Consider the following 26139-nt stretch of genomic DNA (forward strand, 5'->3'; position numbering starts at 1 on the left):
CTCGAACCACGGGTAACTTTGGGGTTCAAGCGAACCCACTTTAATATTAATATTTTAATGGGTTCGAGCGAACCCCCCATTCGCTCGAACCCTTTTCAGTTAGGGTTTTTTTTAAAATTTATAAATAGCAAAAATGATAGTTAAAAGGTCATTATCAAATTTGTCTTTTTCTGTCTGGTAGGGGTTGGATCGAACAGTCGTCAGCATCACATCACCGAGCTTTGTCTACAACAGTTAGCATCTTTCCTATTTCAGTTTTCGACCTTTATTATATCAGGTGCACAAAATAACCCTTTGTTTGGTTTAATAATGTCTTCTTTTATTAAATTTGTAAATAATTTGTTTGTTAATTTATTATTTTAATTAAATAATTGTATATAGTTATTGTTTTTCAACATTTTAGAAAAATGTTTGATAATTTATTGTTTTTCATTATTTTAGAAAAATGTTTGATAATTTAATGTTTTGACTGAAATGTGTCAATTTGTTTTTAAAATTACATAATTGTATAGATGTATTTTTTTTTCAACATTTTAAAAAATTGTTATGAAAACATAGAAAACTAAGGTAGAAAATCAGAACATAGAAAAACATTAGCAAAAAATAAAAATTAGAAAAATGTTGCAAATGTAAATATAATAAATTAAACATTAGAAAAATTAATAAATTTTAATTTAAATAAACATTAGAAAATTTAGATAACAAATTTAAACAAATTAGACAAAATAAATTTCCTCTACAATGTGACCCATTTTCACATCCTATTACATGTACAACATGACCCCTTAAGACCACATATGCCCTAATGACACTATACGTTCCCTTAGGAGGTCATAGAGGATCACATGTAACATACTAGTGTACATGCATGACATTCCCTTTAGGATCACATCTAGTGTCCTAAGGGGTCATACGTGGTCCTAAGGGGTCACACGTGTTATAACACATGTGTGACCTCTTGGAACCACATATGACCCCTTATAAAATTATAGTGTGAACGACATACCCCTTAGTCCATCAAATAGTGTCTTAACACATGTGTGACCCATTACAACCGCATAAGACCCTTTATAAAATCCTAGTGTGAACAACATACCCCTTAGTCCATCACATAGTGTCTTAAGGAATCGTATGTGGTTCTAAGGGGTCATGCATGCATTAACACATGTGTGACCCCTTAGTAGGTCACATAGGACCCCTTATAACATCCTAATGTACATATGACATTCCCCTTAGGATCACATAGTGTCCTAAGGGGTCATATGTGGTCCTAAGGGGTCATGTATGTGTTATAACATATGCATGACCCCTTAGAACTGCATATGACCCCTTATAAAATCCTAGTGTGAATAACATACCCCTTAGTCCATCACATTGTTTCTTAAGGGGTCGTATGTTGTCCTAAGGGGTCACGCATGCGTTAACACATGCGTGACCCCTTAGTAGGTCACATATGACCCCTTATAACATCCTACTATACATATGACATTCCCCTTAGGATCATATAGTGTCCTAAGAGGTCATATGTGGTTAGAACCACATATGACCCCTTATAAAATCCTAGTGTGAATGACATACCCCTTAGTTCATCACATAGTGTCTTAAGGGGTCGTATGTGGTCCTAAGGGGTCACCCATGCATTGACACATGTGTGACCCCTTAGTAGGTCATGTATGACCCCTTATAACATCCTAGTGTACATATGACATTCCCCTTAGGATCACATAGTGTCCTAAGGGGTCATATGTGGTTAGAACCACATATGACCCCTTATAAAATCCTAGTGTGAATGACATACCCCTTAGTTCATCACATAGTGTCTTAAGGGGTTGTATGTGGTCCTAAGGGGTCACACATGCATTGACATATGCATGACCCCTTATAACATCCTACTGTACATATGACATTCCCCTTAGGATCATATAGTGTCCTAAGGGGTCATATGTGGTTAGAACCACACATTACCCCTTATAAAATCCTAGTGTGAATGACATACCCCTTAGTTCATCACATAGTGTCTTAAGGGGTCGTATGTGGTCCTAAGCGGTCACACATGTGTTCCTAAGGGGTCACGCATGCATTGACACATGTGTGACCCCTTAGTAGGTCACATATGACCCCTTATAACATCCTACTATACATATGACATTTCCTATGTGTCCTAAGGGGTCATATGTGGTCCTAAGGGCTCACACATGCATTAACACATGCGTGACCCCTTAGTAGGTCACATATGACCCCTTATAACATCCTACTATACACATATGACATTCCCCTTAGGATAATATAGTGTCCTAACATATGACGTGTTAGATCTCTCTATTCTTGAATTTTTTATGTATGACATGTTAGATCTCTCTATCTCTCTGAAATATATGTTATCTCTAGATCTGAAATATATGTTCTCTCTCTCTCTCACTGAAATATTTGAAATTTTTACATACATATTTTTTTAAAATGAAAATGATCTCTCTCTCATGAAGATTTATATGTATATAATCTCTCTCTCTCTCTCTCATGAAAATGATCTCTCTCTCTACTTACGTATTTATTTTAACTTTACGACATGTACCTAGATAGATGGCATCCCATGATATACCTTCGCAGGCTCCTGATCAGGATCCACCTTCGCAGGCTCCTGATCAGGATCCACCTGCGCAAGCTCCACATCAGGAGCCACCACAGCAGGATCCCCCCTTGCCCAACATTGCTACTATTTTTCATTATAGTGATCGGGAGTTGCATAGGTTGAGGGCCATACTAGATGACCCTCATACTGATGGCGTGTACAAGAGTATGTGCACGTCCATTTTTGATAGTTTGCGGACATTGAGGGACCACTTAGTATCTCATACCTCATTCTCACCTGAGGTTATAGACGATATATATAGATAGTTGAGGAGTGAGGTGAGGGGTCCTCATTCTTTTGCTAATGTGGTGGGGGTGGTCTTAAAGGAGACCATCAAGGAGAGATGCTTCCCACAATATTAGGAGAAGAGTAGGGTGAGGGGATATTAGGTTACCAGATGTATCGACCCACAGGTTGCATCACCGATTTACCCATGATTCTTAGTTGCCCATGGTCGTTATCCTAATAATGACCAGATTCCATTATACTTTGCACAACAGGTATTTGCTGAGGTTCATTATCAGATGAAACCAAACTACCTTGATATTCCAGGATATTATGGACAGGGGAGGGGCAGGATTGCTGATAGAGATGCATATCATAGGCATGATAGAGCTCCGCCTAGACACAGGGACCTTGTTGGCTAGAGATTTCCTGCAGTAGTCCCAGCCATGGCACCTGTAAAGCGAAAAATCGCGATCGAACCCTAGTTGCTCTCCCCTCTTCCAACTCCAAGGAGAGAGAAGGGAGATTCACTAGGGTTGATGGTTTTCACTTAGGGGAGAGACTTTACATTCAAAAGAGGGGTTGAAACCCACAAGATCCAATCCCACACAATGCAAGATTGGATGCTAAATGTGTTTCAAGGGTTAAGAAAGCAAGGCTACCCTCTTTTGTAAAGAATGTTGATAGAAGAATTAAGCTAGGAATGCATAGAAAGTGACAAAGATTCGCTTATAAACTGAGATAGGGATATAGGATGAAGCTGCGGACCTGGAATTAGCAGTAAAATGTCGATACGGTGCTGTCCTGCAAATTTGAGCAAAAGTTGTCAAGACGATGGCGCCCGAGCGCCACGGTCCTCCGAAAAATCCACGAAACGAAGGGGGATCTGTTCGTCTCTGCACAAGGATTCCAGATCTTCAATTTCAGCCGCGTACCTGCAACCTTGTTGTAAGGATGTTTGTATCTTTATGTGCGAAGGTATAGATGTTGTATGTTGTATGTTGTAGTAGTATGTAGTAAGTGATCTCCTCTTCAATGGTTGAATCCTTGTCTTGAATGCAACACTTAGCCTTGAATGGAGACTTGAAATGATCAATAGCTTGAAGGAATTCTTGAATGCTTGAATGCTTGAGTATAATTTCCACGCTTTTTTCATCATCTCGAATGAAAGAGGAATATGTAGTTTATATACTTGTCAATTAGGGCTGATAGACTGATTTTCCCGACCTTAGGCCGACCAGGAAAGACAATTTCCAATTTGCAAACAAAAAGACCCGAAGTCCAAAAGAGACCGAGCCCAAAATAGGACCCAGGGACCAGGGCGCTAGGCGCTCTGGTCCCACCTCCCGGGACAGCAGGGTGCAAAGGAGGTTCAGGCCAGGGTGCAAGAAAATGCAGTTTTTGGTGTCATAATCAGGTTTCAGGGTCTCCATTCAGGTTGCGTGTTGCGTCACCATCGTGAAGACCGAAATGCAGTCGAAATTGCAAGTGTCGCAATTTTAGGACGCTACATTTAGCCCCCACTTTAGCGGGAGTATGTATGCTCATACTTCCGGTAAAGTACAAGGAAACAATATTGAAAGACTTTCACCAGGTCAAGGAGGCAAGACACACCAAGCCCCCAGTGGACTAAGGATCTTACGACTTCGATTGACAAAGTAAAAGGGAAGATCACGAGGGAGAACCATGACTGTCAGTAGTAAGGTTCCCTCACTATGAGTCATGCAAGAAAGATATCAAAAATTTTCAAGGCAAGGTTAAATTTGTCAAGAAATTTTCAAGTATCTTGAAAAGATATGAATGGGATGTATGCCCCCCTACGTTAAAGCGATGGCACACACCTCACCGGGGGTGATTGCTTTAAGGTAGTGATACATATAAGAAATGAGAAAGGAGCACGTTATCACAAGGATTTAGCCCCCAAGTGTGAGATAAGCCCGAGGATAATAGACACAAAACACAAAGCACAAGATGACTTCGCTTTCCTCGGGGTCAGTATGCTGTATGATAATTCATGTATATCATATGTATGTATGCATAATTGTTCTTCATTCCCCAATCAAGGAAGGTCACCTAGAAGAAGGGAACACATGTGTCTTTTGAGTCAACATGAGAGAGACCAAAAGAGATCTCAATGCTTTGCATCATCCTCAAGTAGACAACACTAAGGACAACAAATAGAAGAATGAGAATAACATATAGAAGAAGTAACACAAGAGAGGAGGAGAGAATTTGCTATGCTAATGTAACTAGTCTAGTACGTCATCTACCCCCCGATCTTGCTGATCAATGTTTCGGGAAGGCAGGGAACATGCTAGAGGAGGAACATCCAACACAGCAGATGGAGCTATCACAAGATCCAAACAAGGGCTATGTTCATGTTCTGAGCCACATTGTTCTTGTCTAGGAGCTAGGATAAGTGCTTTAGAAAATTCATTAGATAAATGGTTATCAATATCATCAAGTTCATATTCACTATCAGAATGAACAGGAGTAACATTTGCATCATGAATAACATTTTCATCTATATCATCATCAAGATTTATAAAAATAGGATCTTTAACTCGCACAGGATCAAGACCATCATGCATCTTATGTTTTGGAGATTTTGGAGAAAATGGAATAATGCTTGTTGAAGGTGTTTTTGGAGATTGCAAAGTTTGAGAAGCAGCTGCTTGAGCTCTAAGACGATGCTTTCGTCGGCGTTCACATGCAGAACGATTTCGTCTAGTCTTAGTAGGAAGTGGAGAAGATTGAGGAGGAAGAATGTTCTCATCCTTATCACTTGGGTGTTTAGGTTGTGGTCTCTTAGGCTGGATAATAGGAGAAGAAGAAGGTCTCTTCTCTCTATAAAAAGAAGGAGGAGGGACTGCTCCATACAAAGGAGGAATATTTGGTTTAGGAAGAAGACCAAGTCCATCATGACGAGGAGGTATAGGTCTACTCTTAGAAGGTTTATTAGACATAGACATAGTCACATCCATAGGAAAGGGTTGGGAATCTTCTTGAGGAAAGACATTAGTTTTATCTTTCAAAGGAAGAACTTCCTTCTCAAGAATGATAGGAATGTCAAGATTGGGTGATCTAGGTTCACTTAGAGATAGGATCATATCTGTTTTCCACTTTTGATAAGATTTGAAAAGATGATCACTTCGCGAAGGAAGAGATTGGAATTGTTTAGGCCAAAAGTAATCAATAGGAATGCTAGAAGTTCTTTCAGCTGGTTTAAAGAGACTATGATTGACAGTAACAATTTCACCATTATGGGGAAATTTCAAACACTTATGAATAGGAGAAGCAATAGCTTTCATGGAAGATAGCCAAGGATAGCCAAGCTTCACACGAAATTGTTCGGATGAAGGAATAATAGCAAATTTCACATCAAGGGATTTGTTATGGACCTCAATAGGCAATGTAATAGAACCAATTGCAGGAGAAGAAAATGCATCAAATAGTTTCACAATCACATCTGTTTTGTCATAAATCACTTGATTCAATTGCAAAGTAAAAAGAAATTCTTCAGTAATAACATTAACCATGCACGCAGGATCAATAAGCACTCCACGACAAGGTGTATTCTTGACTTTTGCAACTATATATAAAGGACCATCAGGTGCCCTGATAGTTTCATTGGAATCAAATGTAATGGAAGGTTCTTTAGGGATTTTCTGTTGCTCCACAAAATTAATCACATTCGGAGTCATAGACACGAGATCATCAGGTGAGACAGAGGAATCAATAGTATCAATCGCATTAGAGGTATGAGAAGGCAATTGATCAGTGAAAATCTGAAGATTTTGGTTAGGAGGAGCTACAGATGTGTTGCCTTTATCATTCACTCCAGAAACAGAGATAGTATTATTATCAATCAAATCTTGAATTTTCCCCTTTAAAGCAAAACATTTTTTAGTATCATGCCCAAGTTGACGATGAAATTGACAAAAAGATTTGTTATCAAAATAGGGTGAATTAATCTTTGCAAGATCAATTTGCCTTATAGGAGGAAGAGTAAGCACATTTTGTTCCAATAACTTATTCATAATACTATGCAATGATTCATTCAAAGGAGTATACTTTCTTTCTTTCTTGAAAAATTTAGAAATAGGAGGCACACCTGATGCTGCATTCACATTGTTGTTGATGATGTTTTCATTGAATTTGATGGAATCTCTGTTCGGTTTAAACTTGCCAAATGGTTGTTGACTTCTATCACCCTTATCACTCGGAGCCATAGGATGTGATTGTTCCATTTGACTCACAGTCAGTTGATAATTGTGAAGAGTTGCACACAACTGTTGGAAAGAAGTAAACTCAAAAAATAGAAGTTTGTCTCGAATATCTTTTTGTAAATTAGAAATAAAGATTCTTTGAATATCATTGTCAGGCACTGGAAAAGAAATTTGAGCATACAAATGCTTATATCTACCAATGAAATCAGTCACTTTTTCTTTAACACCTTGTTTACAATGCATTAAATCAATCAAAGTAACTTTAGGACTTATATTGTTTTGAAATTGTTGAATGAAAGCATTTGCAAGTTGTTCGAAAGAAGAAATAGAATAAGAAGGCAACGAGCAATACCATTGTAGGGCTTTGTCTCTTAATGTTCTAGTGAACAGTTTTGCAAGCAACCTTTGGTCATAAGCAAAATCAGTACATATTGTTTGAAAAGTCTTAACATGTGTTAGAGGATCACCTTTACCATTATAAAGCTCCAAATGTGGGATTTCAACATGTTTAGGAGGGATAGCTCGAACAATGTCAAGAGAAAGTGGGCTCGCAACATCAAATGTGGGCACACTAAACTTAGATTGATTCATAGAGGCAATTTGTTGCTGTAAAGAAGAGACAGTTTGTGCAAGATTGTTAATGGTCGCTTCAGTCGAAGAATTCATATTAGATGTGTTAGATTGAGATGGAGGTGTTATGTTATTGAAAGAAGGTAAAGAGTAAGGTGGTGGGACTCTATGATAATTAGTCATAGGAGATGATTGGACAGGAGGAACACTACAAGGAGGAATGGAATGGTTAAACGAATTGCCCCCTTGCGTCATGTTCATTTGTGGAGATATAATAGGGACACTCATTGAAGGAATGAATGAAGAAGTCAGATTAAATGAAGGAAGAGGGTTAATTGAAGAAGAAGGGTTGCCCCCATGACTGGTGATCACAGGAGGAATGTCTTGTGTAGAAGTAGCCATTATGTTTGATGTAAAGGTAGGTACGCTAGCAATCGAAGTCATCAAAGGAATAGAATGATTGACTTGAGTAGGAGGTTGTGTATAGCCTAAGGTTTCGGCACAACTTTTCATAGGCATCACATTCGAATCCACAATGTGTGCAATACCACGCAAAATATCAATTCCATTCTTATCACTTTGAAGCATACGTTTTAGACCCTCAATTAAAGGAAGAGCTTGACTATCAGGGTATTCTTGAGACATCCATTGTCGAAAATCGTCAAATTGGTTATCCAATTTCGAAAGTTGTTCTTCAGAAACCTCATGGAGAGCTTCTTCATCATTAGGAGGATTAGAGGAATTACCCATGTCCTCGTTAAAAAGGCTATTCAAATTAGGTTCCATCTCCTCAGTAGTTAAACCTCGGAAAGACTTAATTCTACGGCTTCGTCTAACGGGAATAGTGTAAGTAGGGCTTATTGTTGTAAAACTCATGCACTAGAGAGAGAGAGAAAGTTTTGAATTTAGAGGTAGCAATTTTCAATAAAATCAGCCAATCTTCTGGATTTAAGCTGTTAAATACAATCAGGACAATCTCCCGAAATTTTAGAAAAAATGTCAGGGACCGTGGCGCTTCGGAGTGCACACGGTCCCAGCAACTTTTTTCGAAATTCGTAGGGATGAAAGTTATGATGATTTTAGAGATAATCTGAAAAAATTGAGTGATTTTACGATCTGTAGATAGGCCAAATTAAAGTTGCAATCTCGAAATTGAACCCTACCAAGATTGTCGAAAAATGCAAAAATTTGAATTTTGAAAAAGAGAGGGAAACTGAAATTTTGAATGTTATGATTTTAGAGGGAATGTCAAGAGCAATGCAAATTTTGAAATTTAAAAATTGACTCAATTTCACGCAAAATTCAATTTTGAAAGCGGAAATTAAAGTTGTTGTAATTAAGCACTTAATTTCAAAAGTCACAAATTGTAAGAATTTGAATAAAGCACTGAAATTTCGAATGAATGCAAACACACTTTTCAGATTTAGGACAGTAAGAACACAATTTTGACACAAAATTTCAATTTTGATGATTTTTGAGTGTTTAGAAGCCTTAATCCAAGCAATCACAAGACCAACTTTGACTGTAATTATGAAAGTGTTAGATTTGATAAAATCAGCCAAAATTCTGGATTTTAGCAGGAAAATACAGTAAGATCTAGCTCCTGAAATTTCGAAAAAAATGTCGGGGACGATGGCGCTCGGAGTGCACACGGTCCTCGTAAATTTTTTCCAAATTTTCAGGGATGAAAGATATTGTGATTTTATTGCGGAATCCAAAGTTACAGCTGATTTGGAGATGTTTTGATCAGTGAAATTATCGGACAAAGGTTGAATCAAGAGGGTTTCAAAAATTAGGGTTTTGACACTTAACCACTTAATTTTCAGAATTAAAGCACAAATATGAATTGATAATTTGTAATAGAAGGGCAGATCTGAAACAAGCATTAACAATTAAACATTTCACAAGTTTAATTACTTTAAAAATTTTTTTTTAGGGTTTTTATGCAATTAACCTCTAAAATTTTGCAAAAGATCAAACATGGAAATGTAATCAAGGAATCCAATTTTCAGATCTAACTATGAATAATCAGAAAGGATGTTCACGTCGGGTTCACCAAAATGTAAAGCGGAAAATCGTGATCGAACCCTAGTTGCTCTCCCCTCTTCCAACTCCAAGGAGAGAGAAGGGAGATTCACTAGGGTTGATGGTTTTCACTTAGGGGAGAGACTTTACATTAAAAAGAGGGGTTGAAACCCACAAGATCCAATCCCACACAATGCAAGATTGGATGCTAAATGTGTTTCAAGGGTTAAGAAAGCAAGGCTACCCTCTTTTGTAAAGAATGTTGATAGAAGAATTAAGCTAGGAATGCATAGAAAGTGACAAAGATTCGCTTATAAACTGAGATAGGGATATAGGATGAAGCTGCGGACCTGGAATTAGCAGTAAAATGTCGATACGGCGCTGTCCTACAAATTTGAGCAAAATTTGTTGGGATGATGGCGCCTGAGCGCCACGGTCCTCCAAAAAATCTGTGAAACGAAGGGGGATCTGTTCGTCTGTGCACAAGGATTCCAGATCTTCAATTTCAGCCGCGTACCTGCAGCCTTGTTGTAAGGATGTTTGTATCCTTATGTGCGAAGGTATAGATGTTGTATGTTGTATGTTGTAGTAGTATGTAGTAAGTGATCTCCTCTTCAATGGTTGAATCCTTGTCTTGAATGCAACACTTAGCCTTGAATGGAGACTTGAAATGATCAATTGCTTGAAGGAATGCTTGAATGCTTGAATGCTTGAGTATAATTTCCACACTTTTTTCATCATCTCGAATGAAAGAGGAATATGTAGTTTATATACTTGTCAATTAGGGCTGATAGACTGATTTTCCCGACCTTAGGCGGACCAGGAAAGACAATTTCCAATTTGCAAACAAAAAGACCCAAAGTCCAAAAGAGACCAGGCCCAAAATAGGACCCAGGGACCAGGGCGTTGGGCGCCATGGTCCTGAAGGACCAGGGCGCTGGGCGCTCTGGTCCCACCTCCCAGGACAGCAGGGTGCAAAGGAGGTTCAGGCCAGGGTGCAAGAAAATGCAGTTTTTGGTGTCATAATTAGGTTTCGGGGTCTCCATTCAGGTTGCGTGTTGCGTCGCCATCGTGAAGACCGAAATGCAGTCGAAATTGCAAGTGTCACAATTTTAGGACGCTACAGCACCCATAGCAGATCATGTTGTGATTGCTTCTCAGAGAGAAGCAATTGATAGGATTGGACATATTGCATTAGCAGCAGCTACCATATCTTCTGATAGGGTGGGCAGATATATGATGAGTCGACCACATTCAAGATCATCCATAGATCATGCATCTTCTAGTCATGGGGGGGCTTCAGATTTAGATGATCGATATATTTCTACTGGCATCCCCTCCCCAGATGAGGTAGCAGCTATAGTCGGAGGTAGTAGACATGTACAGATGTCGTAATACTTAGTCGAGGACCTACTACATGCTTATAGTTTTATTTCATCTCAACTTGGGATACCATTGGCTGATGTTAGAGAGGAGATTCTCAGAGATGGTCAGGCTACAACAGCATCGACACATACCCTGAGGCAGTCACAACATTCTCATCACTCTACGCATGCTCTAGGCACTGACCCACCTACAGATCACTCTGTTGCTACAGAGGAGGAGCTACGAGTTGATCAGCTCCATATCACAGATGAGGGCTGGTTGGATTCATTTGAGGAGGAGATACAAGCTGATCAAGTCCATATCATAGATGAGGGTTTGGACTCATTTGAGGATTAGCTGAGAGATTTGAGCCATACTGGATTTATGGACATGCTACTACAGTCAGACACTTCATCCACAATGCCCACTCATCTAGTTAGCCCCTTGCACTCCTCAGTGATATGTACAACTAGAGAGAGATATGCAAGCACGAGTGATGTTGTTGATATGATCACGGGACAGGATCAGACTATACAGCCTACTCCAAGTGATACACAGGTATGTACATGTACATGTCCGTTTAAATTTTTAGAAGATATTTATACATGTTGCAAATTTGTAGGATAAATCTATATATATATAGATCATGTTTAATAAATAATCTAGAGTTCTAAGTTTTAATTTGTAGATCATTTAAATTGATTGTGGACTAATCCTTAAATTGACAGTTAGCTCATGTCACTCCTTCCTTGAGCTCTGAGCATGTGCATAGGAGAGATTCTTTAGATGCTGTTAGTGTACAGGTTAGTTATGGTTTTTGGTACATATATGTACATGTATGTATGTACATGCACGTTACAATTTATATTTAAATTTTTATTTAACTCTACTTGGATTTGATGTACATGCACGTCTAGAGAGATAGATATATTATATTTAATATTTAAATAAATTCTACTTTTGCAGGACTCCCCCTCAGATGGTCGCTCAGTTCATAGCCGACATGATCTTTGTTGATTTGCTCTAGACTTTATAGCTCATTTACATTTATCTTTTTATATACTTTCATATTATATATATTCATGCATGTACATGGAGTTTAGACTCTAGATTATACTTTATACCTAGTTTGTCTTTGACTCTAGATTATACTTTATACTTTATACATGGAGTTTAGACTCTAGATTATACTTTATAAGTTTTATACATGTTTGATTATATTAGATTTATACATGATGTTTGATTAGATTATATTTAAATACATGTTTGATTAGATTGTATATTTCATGCATGTACAATGAAGTTTAGACTCTAGATTATACTTTATACCTGGTTTGTGTTTGATTAGATTATACATGTTTGATTATATTAGATTTATACATGTTTGATTAGATTAGATTTAAATACATGTTTGATTTTCAAACAAAAGAGTATGTATGATTATACATATTTGATTTTCACACAAAAGAGTATGTATGAAATGAACAAACTAAACTTAATAGGTCATGTATTGAATAGTTCACATGGTATGTACATATTACATAGGTTTGTATATTGTAGGTATGTGAGCTTCTAGGTATGTATATTGTAGTTAAATAGTTCACAACATGTACATGTCCTAATTCCATATTAAATATCAATTTTACAAATGTACATATTACATTCTAATTTAAATATGCATTTTTTAATTAAATACAAATACAATTACATACAATTAAACATGCACATTTAAATACATCCTAATTTGATATAATGTATTAATAAACTTAAAAAATATTTATCCTTTAGTTTCAAAACAAGTTACTTGAGATCTAGAATTTATCTTGATTATATTAGATTTATAGATGTTTGATTAGATTAGATTTAAATACATGTTTGATTTTCAAACAAAAGAGTATGTATGAAATGAACAAACTAAACTTAATAGGTCATTTATTGAATAGTTCACATGGTATGTATATTGTAGGTATGTGAGCTTCTAGGTATGTATATTGTAGTTAAATAGTTCACAACATGTACATGTCCTAATTACAAATGTCCTAATTCCATATTAAATATCAATCTTACAAATGTACATATTACATTCTAATTTAAATATGCATTTTTTAATTAAACACAAATACAATTACATACAATTAAACATGCACATTTAAATACATCCTAATTTGATATAATGTATAAATAAACTTAAAAAATATTTATCCTTTAGTTTTGAAACAAGTTACTTGAGATCTAGACTTTATCTTGAGTACATTAAAATTCAATTCATGTGGGCTGAACCACATGTGTACTTTGGATTACTAAATGTATATATAGTTCATACCACATCAAGTGGTTCACAATGCTCTTCAATAACACTTAATATTTTGTCATGATCTTCACTATCTAGTCTCCACTTTTGAGACCGCCCTCGACAAGGAACTATTTGAAGAATTAGACAAACAACAATGACCAAGTGACTATATACTGATATACCTTGTTGTCAATTTGGTATTCAGTGAAATGAATCCCATGTTGAACAATTTTAACTTGTTTGAAATATGTCCCTTGCACTACAACTGATCCTGCATGTACATGTATATAAGAAACATGAGAAATTAAAAAATTTCACATAAGCGATTTGTACATGTACATATTCAAATCAGAACTCAAACCTATGGGAATTGACATTCCATCACTCATCTCAGATTTTGATAACTTCTTTCTCTCTTTTGTGCAATGCAATAAATAATAACTAACACCTTCTATATTTCCATCTTTTGCTATGACTACAAAAATATCTCCTGCAATTTGACACAAGTTAAATAAATTCTAAGTTATATGTCATTTTTAAGGAAATGTTTACATGTGTACGTCAAGTATGTACCTTTTTTAATCAATCCTGAAATATGATCATAATCACCAGAAATCAAAGGAATGTCTTCAAAGTTTTCATCCTCATTTGAATCCTCGTATGTGTCAGAAACATCTAGTGGCACCATTCTCCATTCACTAACATATCCAAGCTCTTGGTTCTTGCAATCAACATAGTTTTCAAAAATGCATTCAGAACAAAAACATGAATAATCCCTAGTGTATAATGTCCATGGGCGATTATCTGTACTCATGACACAATGCAAAGATCTTGTCCTCTCCACACTCTTGCATCCATGCATTGATTTTCTATCCACATCTGCAAAATGTACATGTGTACAAGAATGTACATGTAGATCAAGTTGTTAAATTAAAAAAAATTAAATAAAATACTAAAAGAGAACACGTACCGGTTACCTCCCAAAACACTCTATATGGAATAGGCTTGCATGTTCTTGATGATGATTCCCTAGGATAATTCGGTTGCTTGAAGTGTTTCTTACACCATTCAACAACATCATGTGCATCTTCTATATGTTCTTCTATGTACTTTATTTGATGCTTTCTTAGAGCATGTTTGATACAAGCTCCTGCACCATCATGTTCACCCTTTCCATGACCACTCTCAAAAAAACTCCAAACATGTGGTATTTTGTCATTTCGATGATATCTACATAGTGCATAAGATGGCCTTGAAGATTTGAATTGTGCCGCACATCCATCAGACCAAACAAAATGTTTAACTATTGTTATGCCTCTATCTTTCAAATATTCAAAAAGCTTCTCAAAGCAATGTTGTACAAAAACTGTGTCATGCTCCTTATCATCACTGATATAGAAGTGGTACTCTTTCTTAATGACACGATTTTCAAATGTACTATCAACACCATCCAAATTCATCTGTGCATGTCGATAACACACATGCACAAAAATAGCGATTTGCTTTGAAAAGTAATACTCTGATTGAATCTCTTTTTGATGTGCAAAAGAGTAATTCTCTGCGAAGTCAACTACAGATAGAATAGTTCCAAGTGGGAAAGTGTCTCTTAATCTTTTAAATTGTTTTCCTTTCCACTTGGCAAATAAACCATGGCGTATGTATGGTTTTATCAACTTACGAAAATTTTCCATAAATGTTCTGATAGGTATTTCCTCTTCTACATAATCTAGCCTTGTAGATTCCTTTCCAAATTTTGTTTCAAATTTTTTGTGCTTGTAACTCTTGTAATTTACCATCTTCCTTGTGTCAGTATCTTCATCTCTCAAAGGCAATTTAGCCAAGTCCCCGCATGTTCCACAAATTCCTCTTATGCAATTTATTTGACTGGTTGCATTATCATCTGATTTATCACATAAGATGGATGCTATGAATTGACTTGTTCATTTAGGAGGAGCATTTTCATAACCATCACTATCTTCTCTAATCTTTCGAAACACCTAATAGTACAAGTCAAATTTGATGTGATAACGACAACAACAAGTTTTGAAAACTTTGTTTAACTTCACATAATATGGCCTTAATCGTTCAAACATGGTTTGTACAATCTTTATATGAGGGTTTGTTTTAGTAAACAATACATACAATTCATGTTTTGTTGTGTCTATCCAATGTTTTACATGGAGATCATAACAATCAGGACCAATCCTTTGCTTGATAACATCTCTACTATTTGATGAAGGATGAGTATTATCATTCCAAAAACTTGTCACAAAGTTCCTAACAACATCTTCAATTCTATCAGAATGAGGAGCTCTACACATAATTGCCCAATTCCCTTCTGAGGTAGTATCATCCAAAATCTTTCTCCTTTTAACATATTTAGATATTTTCCTTCTACTAAAACCAAACTCAGATGACAGTGAAGAGATTTGTCTTTTTTGAGGCAATCTTTCATTTACTAAAGATGTCAACATCACTCTTCTTGAAATGGTCTTATCTAGTTTTCGAGATTTTTTACAAATGTTCACCAAACCTTTCTTAACATTATCAACAATAGATTTTTGTAGCTGAGAATATTTCCTCTTTTGACTTGTTATATCTATACCCAACAATTTCATTGGATCTATTAAGTCTTTATGAGTAAGTACAATTGATAACAATTGAGCTTTTTCTAGTGTATTATCAAGATTGTTGAAATGAGACATTATTTCTTTTCCACTTTTATTCATTTACCTCCTTTTAGTATGTCTAGGTTCTTCAATGAGATGTTTCAACTCATCCACATCCATTTCAAGTAAATGATTTAAATTTTTATAAGAAATATTTCTCTTCACCTGTTTAGCTAGATCCACAATATGCTCATCCATATCACTGGTAGGAGGTAAGGAGCCTGACCCCTCTCCTTCAAAGGTCTCCATTGGTTCAACTTAGACAATCTCCTCCCTATGTTCATCAACTATATTGTGTTCTTCAACAGGTTCGTTTGCCCGTTCTGCACATAATTTAAGAGTTTGTGTAAGGTTCTTGAATTAATCAGAGATTATTCAATTAGGTTTAAGAATAGGGGTGAATTTGGCTTAAAGCTTTACATGTTAAAATTAGCCCGTTCAATTTGGTTTATTAAATTTAATTACTTTCAGGACCTTATTGTTATAACTCTAATTAAATTACCTATGTTTGAATTATGACTAGTCGGACTTCAAAACTTTATAAAATGAAAAATATTGAACATATCACTATAAAACCAAATGCAAGCCTTGGATATTGATGTTACAAACCAAAATTCGAAATAATTGAGTTTTTATCATTTATAGAAAAAAAGTTATGCATTTCGGGAGGCACATCACTCTTAAAAAATGTAGTTTGTTGTAAAAAACTACTTTTTGAGGGAGATGGAAATTTTTTTTAAAAATCCTTCAAAAAAATTTGAAAAAAATGTATATAGAATCTACAAACAAAATGCTAGAAATCACTAATTTACATCATCTTCAAATTTTTTATAGTTTAAAAGTTATAGTTCTGGGAAGTTGAAGATTATTTTAAAAATGTACATCTCAGTGTCAAAAGTGGCAAAAAAGTGGGAACCATTATTGTGAGTTCACCAGGCTCTACAATGTCTTTTGGTTTGTTGAGTGAAAAAAGCAAGAAGAAAAAACTAGCCAAAGAAAGAGAGAATAGAAGAAGTCTTATCGAGAATGAGCCTTGAAGTCAACTAAAACTGAACTGAATGTCTCCAAATCATAAATGCTGCTTCAAATTGAATGATAAGGCTTCGGGTAGAATTTGATCAAAAGTAATGGAAAAAGGAACTTCAAACTAATGTAAACTGATTGTTAACTGCTAGAAAAGTTGCATCAACTTATAAGTAATGCATATGAGAGTCTAAATTGGTGTAGAACTATTGCAAACTCCTTGAAAGCTCCTTATATTTAGGCTTATAACTATTGGATGAACTAAAACTTCTTTTTTGGACTAATAATGAATATTTTGTGTATGGTTGCAACTAATTGCTTGTCTCCCTAAAATGATTGCGTGATATGAGGGCTAGGTATTTACTAAAGTTAATGAATTTTTTCTTCTTTATGCCTTTACTGCCTCATATCTTGATTTGCAATCCATTATTACAACACTAGCTTTTTTTTTGACAATTATCTCTGTCAAATTCTTGCTTGATGCTAATGGAAGCCTAAGATCTTCTTAATGACTTCTATTACTCACTATTTTGATTAGTCTTCAACTCAAAGCATTGTCAATAGAAGCTTGACCATTTACCTTGACCATTCTAACTATGCTCTAAGTCTTTTTTCCTTGAATCTCCTAATTTTGTGTTTGAATAGTGGTATCCTAGAAATGATGCATTCCTTTGGGTATATCAATGAAACAATCCTCATAGGTACCTCTTACCTTTGTACCGCAACTAAACCTTCCTAATACCTTTGTGAGTATTTTTGTTTTCTTTCTATCTCGTTATAGTGATAAGATCACTGCCATTTAGTATTATTCTTTATTCTTACTATCACTTTGCATTGTAAAAACACATTCTCCGACCCTAATATCTCTATTATAGCAGCCATCTAATATTACTATTTTGTTTTTCTTTGTATATGCTATAATATAAATGTGGTAACATGAAAGATCAATCTTTGTCCAACTACAACTTTTAAGGAAACTTATCTTTTCAATACCCTCATTGGCTATTGCAGCTATTCTTCCACCTTTATGATTGTAGACCTCTTTTGATAGTAACAAGGTTCACATTGGATGCTTATCTCTTCTAGTTTTGAGCTTTCTTATGACACTTTTTCTTAATACTCACTATCCTTTGTTGTTCTTTGACCTCTCTCCATTAATGATCTTTTCATTTCCTATCCTCTTAGTACTTTATTAGCTCACTATCTTTGAGGGTTACTATTTTGGTGTCTTGACTAAAAGACAGTCATCTACTCTAGTCTGAAATATTTCTCTGTCTGGATGTCTTAAACACATCTATGACTATTATGTTTTTTATTAGAATGGTCTTCACCAAACTGATTGATTTGATGATTTATTTCCCAATATATGCACATGGTCCTTATATTGGCTTCATTCTTAATGCATGGTACCATGCACAAGGTCCTTTTCTATTATCTAGGGTTTTATAGACTTTAGAAAACATAAAAAATACAAAACCATGTCTATCATGACTACATTTTTTTTTTAAATGAATGTTTGTTTGGTTTCATCTCTATCATGGACATACTCTCAAGAATGCAATAAAATAAACCATTTCAATATATGAAAACTACCTTGCCTTTTCAAACAAGTTGAGAGGAGAATTGTGAGAATAAAAAAACCTAATTTGTGACTAATGAGATGTATAGTCTTTGCATGACATAGTTATAGTTATCTTTGAGGCTTGTGTATCCTTTTTCAAACTTTCTTCTTCAAAATAGGGACATATTTTCATGTTCAATAACACTTGAAATAGTTATTCAACTACATAACTCTTCACATAGTTTCGATCATTGCCCAGACTGCTCCTTCTTTGGTGGTGATAGTTGGCTTGGAATGGTTTTCATGTTGCTTTGATTTAGTAGAAGATCTCATTCCCACAAGAAAAGAGCCAATACAAGAAGAAAACTTGCCATGACACAAAAGAAACCCTAAAAAAATGTGAAGACTTTTAGTCTTGAAACTTTGAAGTCCCTTCGAATGTTAAAATGAACTTAAATTTGACCACTTCACATGAACTGAGGCCTCTTGAGAGCCATTTTTATTGAAATAAGACATTGACAAGGATTTATTCATTTGGACAATATAACTTTAATCACCTTAAAATAATTCTTTCTCTCTTTTAAATTCCTAAATATCCTTTTGAACCTTGATATTAAGCCAAAGACCTAGGAAAATGAATTTTTTACTTGAATGGGTGAAAAATGGGTAACAATAATAGTTTGGGCTAAGTTATTGATGGTTTCTTTGGTGGATGTATTAAAATTAGACATTTTACATTGTGATGGAGGAGTAAGACTGTTATATGTCGGTGGAGTTTGAGAATAATAATGTGGAACATTATGATATGTGGGTATGGGAGACAATTGTATCACAAATGGAAGACTAGCAAAAGGAGGTATGTAAGAATATTGGTTAATGAGATTTCCCCCATGACTAGCATGTGTACGATTAGAATTTTGTGTGGATGTAGTTGTGATAGAAGATGTGAATGTAGGAATACTAGGAAAGTATGTAGGCATAGGAATAGAATAATTAACTTGACTAGTGGGTTGAGAGTAACCAAGGACTTCGACAAAACTTTTGATTCACATGATATTAGTGTCAACAATATGAGAAAGGCCACACAAAAAATCAACACCAAAATTATCACTTTACACAATTCATTTTAATCCTTCATGCAATGGGATTGCCTCACTTTTTGGGTATTGTTGACTCATCCATTATTGAAGATTTTCAAATTTTATTAACTCTATAAAAACTTGCATGTGATGCCTAGGGGTAAGATTGGGAAATATATGTCTCCAAATTTTATTAACCATTTCATGTAATATAAAATATGAGAGGTTTGTTTCAATTTCATCATAGAATCAATTGAAAACTACATCTAATATTATAATAGTAGACCTTTATTTGAAATATATATTTCCCTTTACCTTGAGTTGTGACTCCATATTTTATTATACTTTAATTTATTTTTCAAGTCTCTTAATAACAATTAAATATACTTTATGAAGCGTTAGAGATGTGGAGGTGGAGGATCACTTTCAAAATTTAAAAAATTAATAAACTAATGAAATATTTTAATATTGTACACTCACAATAGTGTACCCCACTCATGGAACATTATAAATATGCATGTTTTAGCATAAAAACATTTAGAAACCACCTTTGTTGAATGGAATTTATTTCAAATAAGGTATCTTTGTTTAAATGTGTTGTAAAAATTACCTCTAAATGAAGAGGTATGTTCATTTAAAATTTATTCGATCTTTGAATCAAGGTCCTTGGGTTGACCTTTATACCTTCATTCTCTAATTTTCCTCAAAATTTTCTATTTCAAACCTTCCAATTGACTAGAAAATGGAATCAATATGACAAGATAATTTGCAAGATTATAACCTTGAATGTAATATTTTCACAAAAAAAATTATAATATATTTAATTTGATTAGTATATCTATTTTATAGTGATCATTGATTCTTGTTAAACATTGAGGTCTTCTTCCTTGCACATGGATAAAGAGAAAAATACATAAAAAATCTTAATTAATATATACACACTAGGTCTATATTTCAACGAAAAAACATAATTTGGATATATATAGAAAAAATGATGTGATATGGACTTAAAAATTAATAAAACATAAAATATACTAATATATATAAAACAACTAGGTTTTAGTCTTACCAATATATTTGGGAACATATAATTTTTTCCTTTTTGTAAAAAAATATTGTTATGTGATACAAGAGTAAATGTTTTAAAAAAAATGTTAACTATAACCAATAAGTTTTTAAAGCTTAATTTAAAAATTTAACAAATAATTTTAAAAGATAAAATAAAAAATATTTATAGAATCTATACATGAAATTTCAAAAATAAGTAGATCACATCATCTCCAAATTATTAACAATTTAGTTGCTATTGGTGATAGAAAGTTAAATTTTGGTTAAAAATGATGATTTTAATGTCCTACTTTAGCTAGCAAAATGGGACACACTATTGTTGAATCACCCAATAACATATACCAAACCAAACTATATATGAACCAAGAGTTAAAAAAATAAAGGAAACTATACCAACCTATTTTTATTACCATTTTTTTTTACATATTACAAGTTTGTCACAATTTCTTGATTCTAGTAAGAAAATTTCACCTTTTCTTAATAAAACAACATCATCACATCCATTAATATTTGTTAATAAACTATAAAGTTGTTACAAGTGTTTAATTCTATTTCACCTTTATTTAACAATCACTTTATTCATGTATAGTCTAATTTTGACTATTGGTGAATGACATGTTCTCTTTAAAGAGAGGTCACAAATTCATATCCTATATGAGGTAGGTTATGTAGGGTAAGTGCAAGGTAATGGGTTACAAATTGGTGGAAGTTCATGCATTGGAAAATGCGCTCTTAGAAATGGGGGCCCGTTTTCAAAAAATGGGGGCTCATTTTTGCTTCGGTGCCCTAAGGCAAAACTAAACGGGCTCCCGTTTTATTCTCAAACGGGGACCCGCTTGCAAATGAAATGGGGTCCCATTTTTAAAAAATAGGGCCCCATTTTTAAATCTGATTTTACCCATTTTTTTCATTTTTGGACAATAATGGTAATTTTAGGAATGGGCCCGTTTTGTTGAAGTTGATTCCACAACTTGCCACTTGCCTCGGGATTAGGTCCAGGCTAGGCTTGGGATGGCCACACCTAAGACATGGACCTACAAATTCAAACCTCCATGAGCGAAATCTCAAATATGAACTTCTAGATTTTAAATATGTAATTTTTTTTAAAAATGATTATTTTAACTATTTTTCATTTATTTATAATAAATTGGGTCCATAAACTTGGAATATTAACTGAGTTTGTTAATTTAATAACTTTTTTATTTTAATGAAATTTGAAAAAAAAATTATGTCGTCAATCTACACAAAATTCTTTTCTATTAAAAAAAAAAAAATGTTAAGTTTACGTCAAACTATGTGATCCGTACACGTCAAATTTTTAAAAAGATAATTACGGTCATTAAAAAATTAATTTAAAATAAATATATTTAAAAAAATAAAAAAATAAAAAATGCTCATCAATCTTCAATGTGTTACAAAATTTTTCCCAAAATGGTTTGAGAAAATAATTTTAATTGTGTCAAAAAGTGTGGGTCGCACACATGTATGGTATGGTCCTAAAACAACCATTTTTAAAACATAGCTTTTATAACTCCATTAAAAAAGTTAATTTTTATTATTTGGATATTAAAATAAATTACATATTTGGAGAGTAGACTCAAAGGGTTATCTTTTATATTACTGACTTTTTCCAAGATTCAATCTCTAAGTGTTTCAAAATTTAAGCTCAAATGAGACAAAACCTAAAAATCAGGGAAAACACTTCCACTTTTTGGCCAAAAAGTGAGCTCATCTTCTTGCATTGACCCTATTTACCTCATATTAAAACATAGTTAGGTGCCACCTTAAGTATGAGGTTGTCCTATATAATATAACTCACCAATAAGATAGGTCAGCTACCATCATAGACTAAAAAAGGATTCCATTTCCAAGTCCAATGTTGATGTAGGAGCATCTAGTATCATAAGTGACCTCGCATCACCAAAAATATATTTTCTCTTGTATTCATGCTTTGCATTTTGGTGTAGGTTTGAGTATGCGAGGTCACTTATGATACTAGATGCTCCTACATCAATGATACAATCTCCATTCATTAATTCTTGGCTCACATTTAAAAAATCAAAGGCAACTAGATTGTTTAATGTGATTTATAATACACAATTTCAATCTTGAAGTGATGAAGGGGTCCATTGGAATGTTAGAGGGAAATTTGAAAGAACTAATATTTATTTTTATCAATTTTGATGCCTCAAAAAGTACTCACAAAACAAGTGACTTTTGACATTCCATTTGTGTCTTATTCTTTCAACATGGGTGCTTAATGGAAGGAAAGAGAGTGATTTTTGGAAAAATAATTAATGAACCTTAAAATCAAGGGAGCATGAATTGATTTAATATTTTATTCATTTTTAAAAATAATCTAAACTTGAAAAGAATCTAGTATGATGAAGCAACATTAACAACACATTTTGGAAGCAAAATTATGTTTTCATTTCATTATTTTTTAATAAATTTCAAGGGTCAAATTATGAAAAATGGAAGAGAATATTATGGTGCCTCTTTTGGTGTCACACTTTTTTTTAACCTATAAAAAATGTATCCTTAAAGGGTATTAAGAAGTATCAATCAAAATTAGTAAGTTTCGAGAAAGAACTTGCAATTTGCCCCAAAGAATTGCATATAGAATTTAGTGTTGACAATTAGCTTTCCAAGAGGAGAAAGATAGAAGAAGAGAAGGTTGCCTCCACAAAACCAGAATGCAAGAGTGTCTAACTCCAAAGAAAAACCCATTGAAATTGTGTATCAACATGAACTGCATGAAGTAGAATCCAAATGTTCTCAAGAAGCAAAATGTAACTGAAAAAGGGTATGCAACCAATGCACACACACATGGTACATGGATCACTAGGATTCGATGTTGTCATGGAGCAACCCTCACTAGACAAAGTTGTGATGGAAAAATAAAAGGCACTACACAACCCTCCATGGCACTTTATAATACAATGCATGTAAAAAATAGGCCACAATAGAATGTCCAAAATTCCCAAAAACCATACACAAGAGTGGCACTTTATCTCAATGTGTCTAGAAGAAAAGAGGTGCATGAAAAGGAAGCTCAAAATGCCTAAATAAGGAAAAGTGATACAAATACATTTAGGATAGCCCAAGAGAAGCCATGTACTGCAAATAGAAAGTTTCCAAGGGCTTAAAAAAACCTAATTAGCCATATAGTGAAAACAAACAAAAGACTGAATTAAACTTACCTAGGGAAAATTTTGAAAACATTAACAGTGGATTTGAATAGAGGACTTTTAGAGATCTTTGATAATATGCAAAAGTCAAAGAACAAAGTCTATTTTACCAAGTTTTGGCCCTAGAAGCATGAAAAAAAGTTGACTTTGGATGATATCTTGTTTACCCAATTTTGACTCTGTATGAAAAAGTTATGGGCAAAAATCCAACTACAGTTTTTTAGGCCTTGGAGGGCAAACTAGGTTTCTAAAAATTGAAACTTTCCAAACATAGGAACTTTTCAATTATAATTTTTTTAAATAGAAAGTTGCTAAAAAGGGAATATTTCTCAAAATAAAAAAAATTCAAAAATAGAAACTTCCCAAAAAAAAATGTTGAATTTTGCCTAGTCACAAATTTCGATAATTTGATAGATAATATTAGGGTTCTTGGGTCTGCTAAGCATGATGGTGACGTTCATTTTGTACCAAAATTATTAGATTTTTAGCTATCTTGAGAACTTGCCTCAATAAATATGCCATCAACCAATTTGACCTCAAATTTCAAGTGCTCAAATTTTGATTAAACGACAATCAATCTTAGGGGTTTTTGATGTTACAAATGTGACGGTGAAGATTTCTCCAAAAATGATAAAAAAAATTCCCACCACTAGATCCACAAAAAAAAATTAAGACTTTGCAATTATTTTGAGCAAAGAAAACCCTCAAAGCTTGGGAAGGGGTTTGTTGAATCCATACTCTAATACCATGTTGAAACAATGATTTAGCCTTGATACCATGCTGAATTAATAATTGAACCCCGATAGAATGTTGAATTTTGCAACACAAGCACCTGTAAGATCAAACTCCAAACAAAACACCTTCCACAAATGATAGGTGCACAAATGAATACTATATTACTCAAAAGAAAAGAATATCGAATGAATGAAAATTGTACAACGAGGTGCTCATAAAGAAATCACAAAGATGTCCTTAGATAAATTTAGGAGAACTAAAGTGCAAGCCCGAGGAACTAAATAAAGCTCAACTATAGCTAAACTGAATGCACAAAAGCTAAATTAGAAGCAAGCACGAGCCTATGTGAACTTAAAAAAAACAAAGAAAAAAAGTATAACTAGTTGTAAAAAAGTAACTAATACCTAAATATGCTTTAACACCCCTAACCAAAATCTAGACAATTTTCTTTTTTCTTCAAACATCATCTCAGGAAATTGGTTCATATTTGTTCCTATCACCACCCATGTTGGAACCACACACAAAATAGTAAGGAGAGCATGTCTACCCCACAGTCTACCCCATTCTTGCATTGCCGCAATCCAAGCAATCAAAACCTCTCTACAACAAACCACTATTTGAAACCCAAGAAACAAAAATCAGGACCCAAATTCATCCAAAATTCATGTGTCAATGATTAATTGGCATGGCACAAGGAAAAAATATCTCCAGTTGTCATCATAAAAACACCTAGATCTACCAAAAAAATAAAGGCCAATCGAAATGACCATCTGTGAATTCCATAATGAATTATCCACCATAGAGCATATCAAGTTTAATAATATCTTCGACATTAGGGGGGATATGGCCCATCCCATTCCAATAAAATTCTTCCCTACACAAGGCACCAATATTAGCAAAACAATTTGAAAGGGAATTAACTTCCCTAAAAACATGAGAAATAATAATATTATCAAATTCTAAGTTAATACTTTAAGGTTTAAGGAGTCCTTTATCGAAGCTTCAATGGACCAACTAGGATTTATAATGTTGAACGAATCACCTTCAACCTAAATTTTTTAAAAACCTAAAACATGAGCCAATTTGATGTCATGGAAAGCAACAATGGCTTTGGCAAGGTGGTTAGTCTGGATTTCCAAAGGGAGTGCCACTACTGAAAGGATCCTGCCAAAATAATCTCTCAAAATTTTATCTCTTGCTGAAATCTTCCATATATGTAATTATTCTTGAAGCACTTTGTAATAAAGATATTTTTCAAATTTTTTTATGTAGGTGAGATGAAATGTTAAGGCCCAAAGATTGGGCAATTTGATAAAACCCCCAAATCTTGATTGTATCAAATATTTAGCTAAACCCTTAACATTGACATTGAGGTGACCAGATGTGCAATTTATCTTAATCTCAAGTATTTATAGATATTTATGTGAAGGTACTTGACAGTGAATTTTTTAGTGGTTGGTATTCGCTAATTAGCTAT

Source organism: Cryptomeria japonica, chromosome 3 (genome assembly GCF_030272615.1).
Source record: "Cryptomeria japonica chromosome 3, Sugi_1.0, whole genome shotgun sequence".
Classification (NCBI taxonomy): Eukaryota; Viridiplantae; Streptophyta; class Pinopsida; order Cupressales; family Cupressaceae; genus Cryptomeria; species Cryptomeria japonica.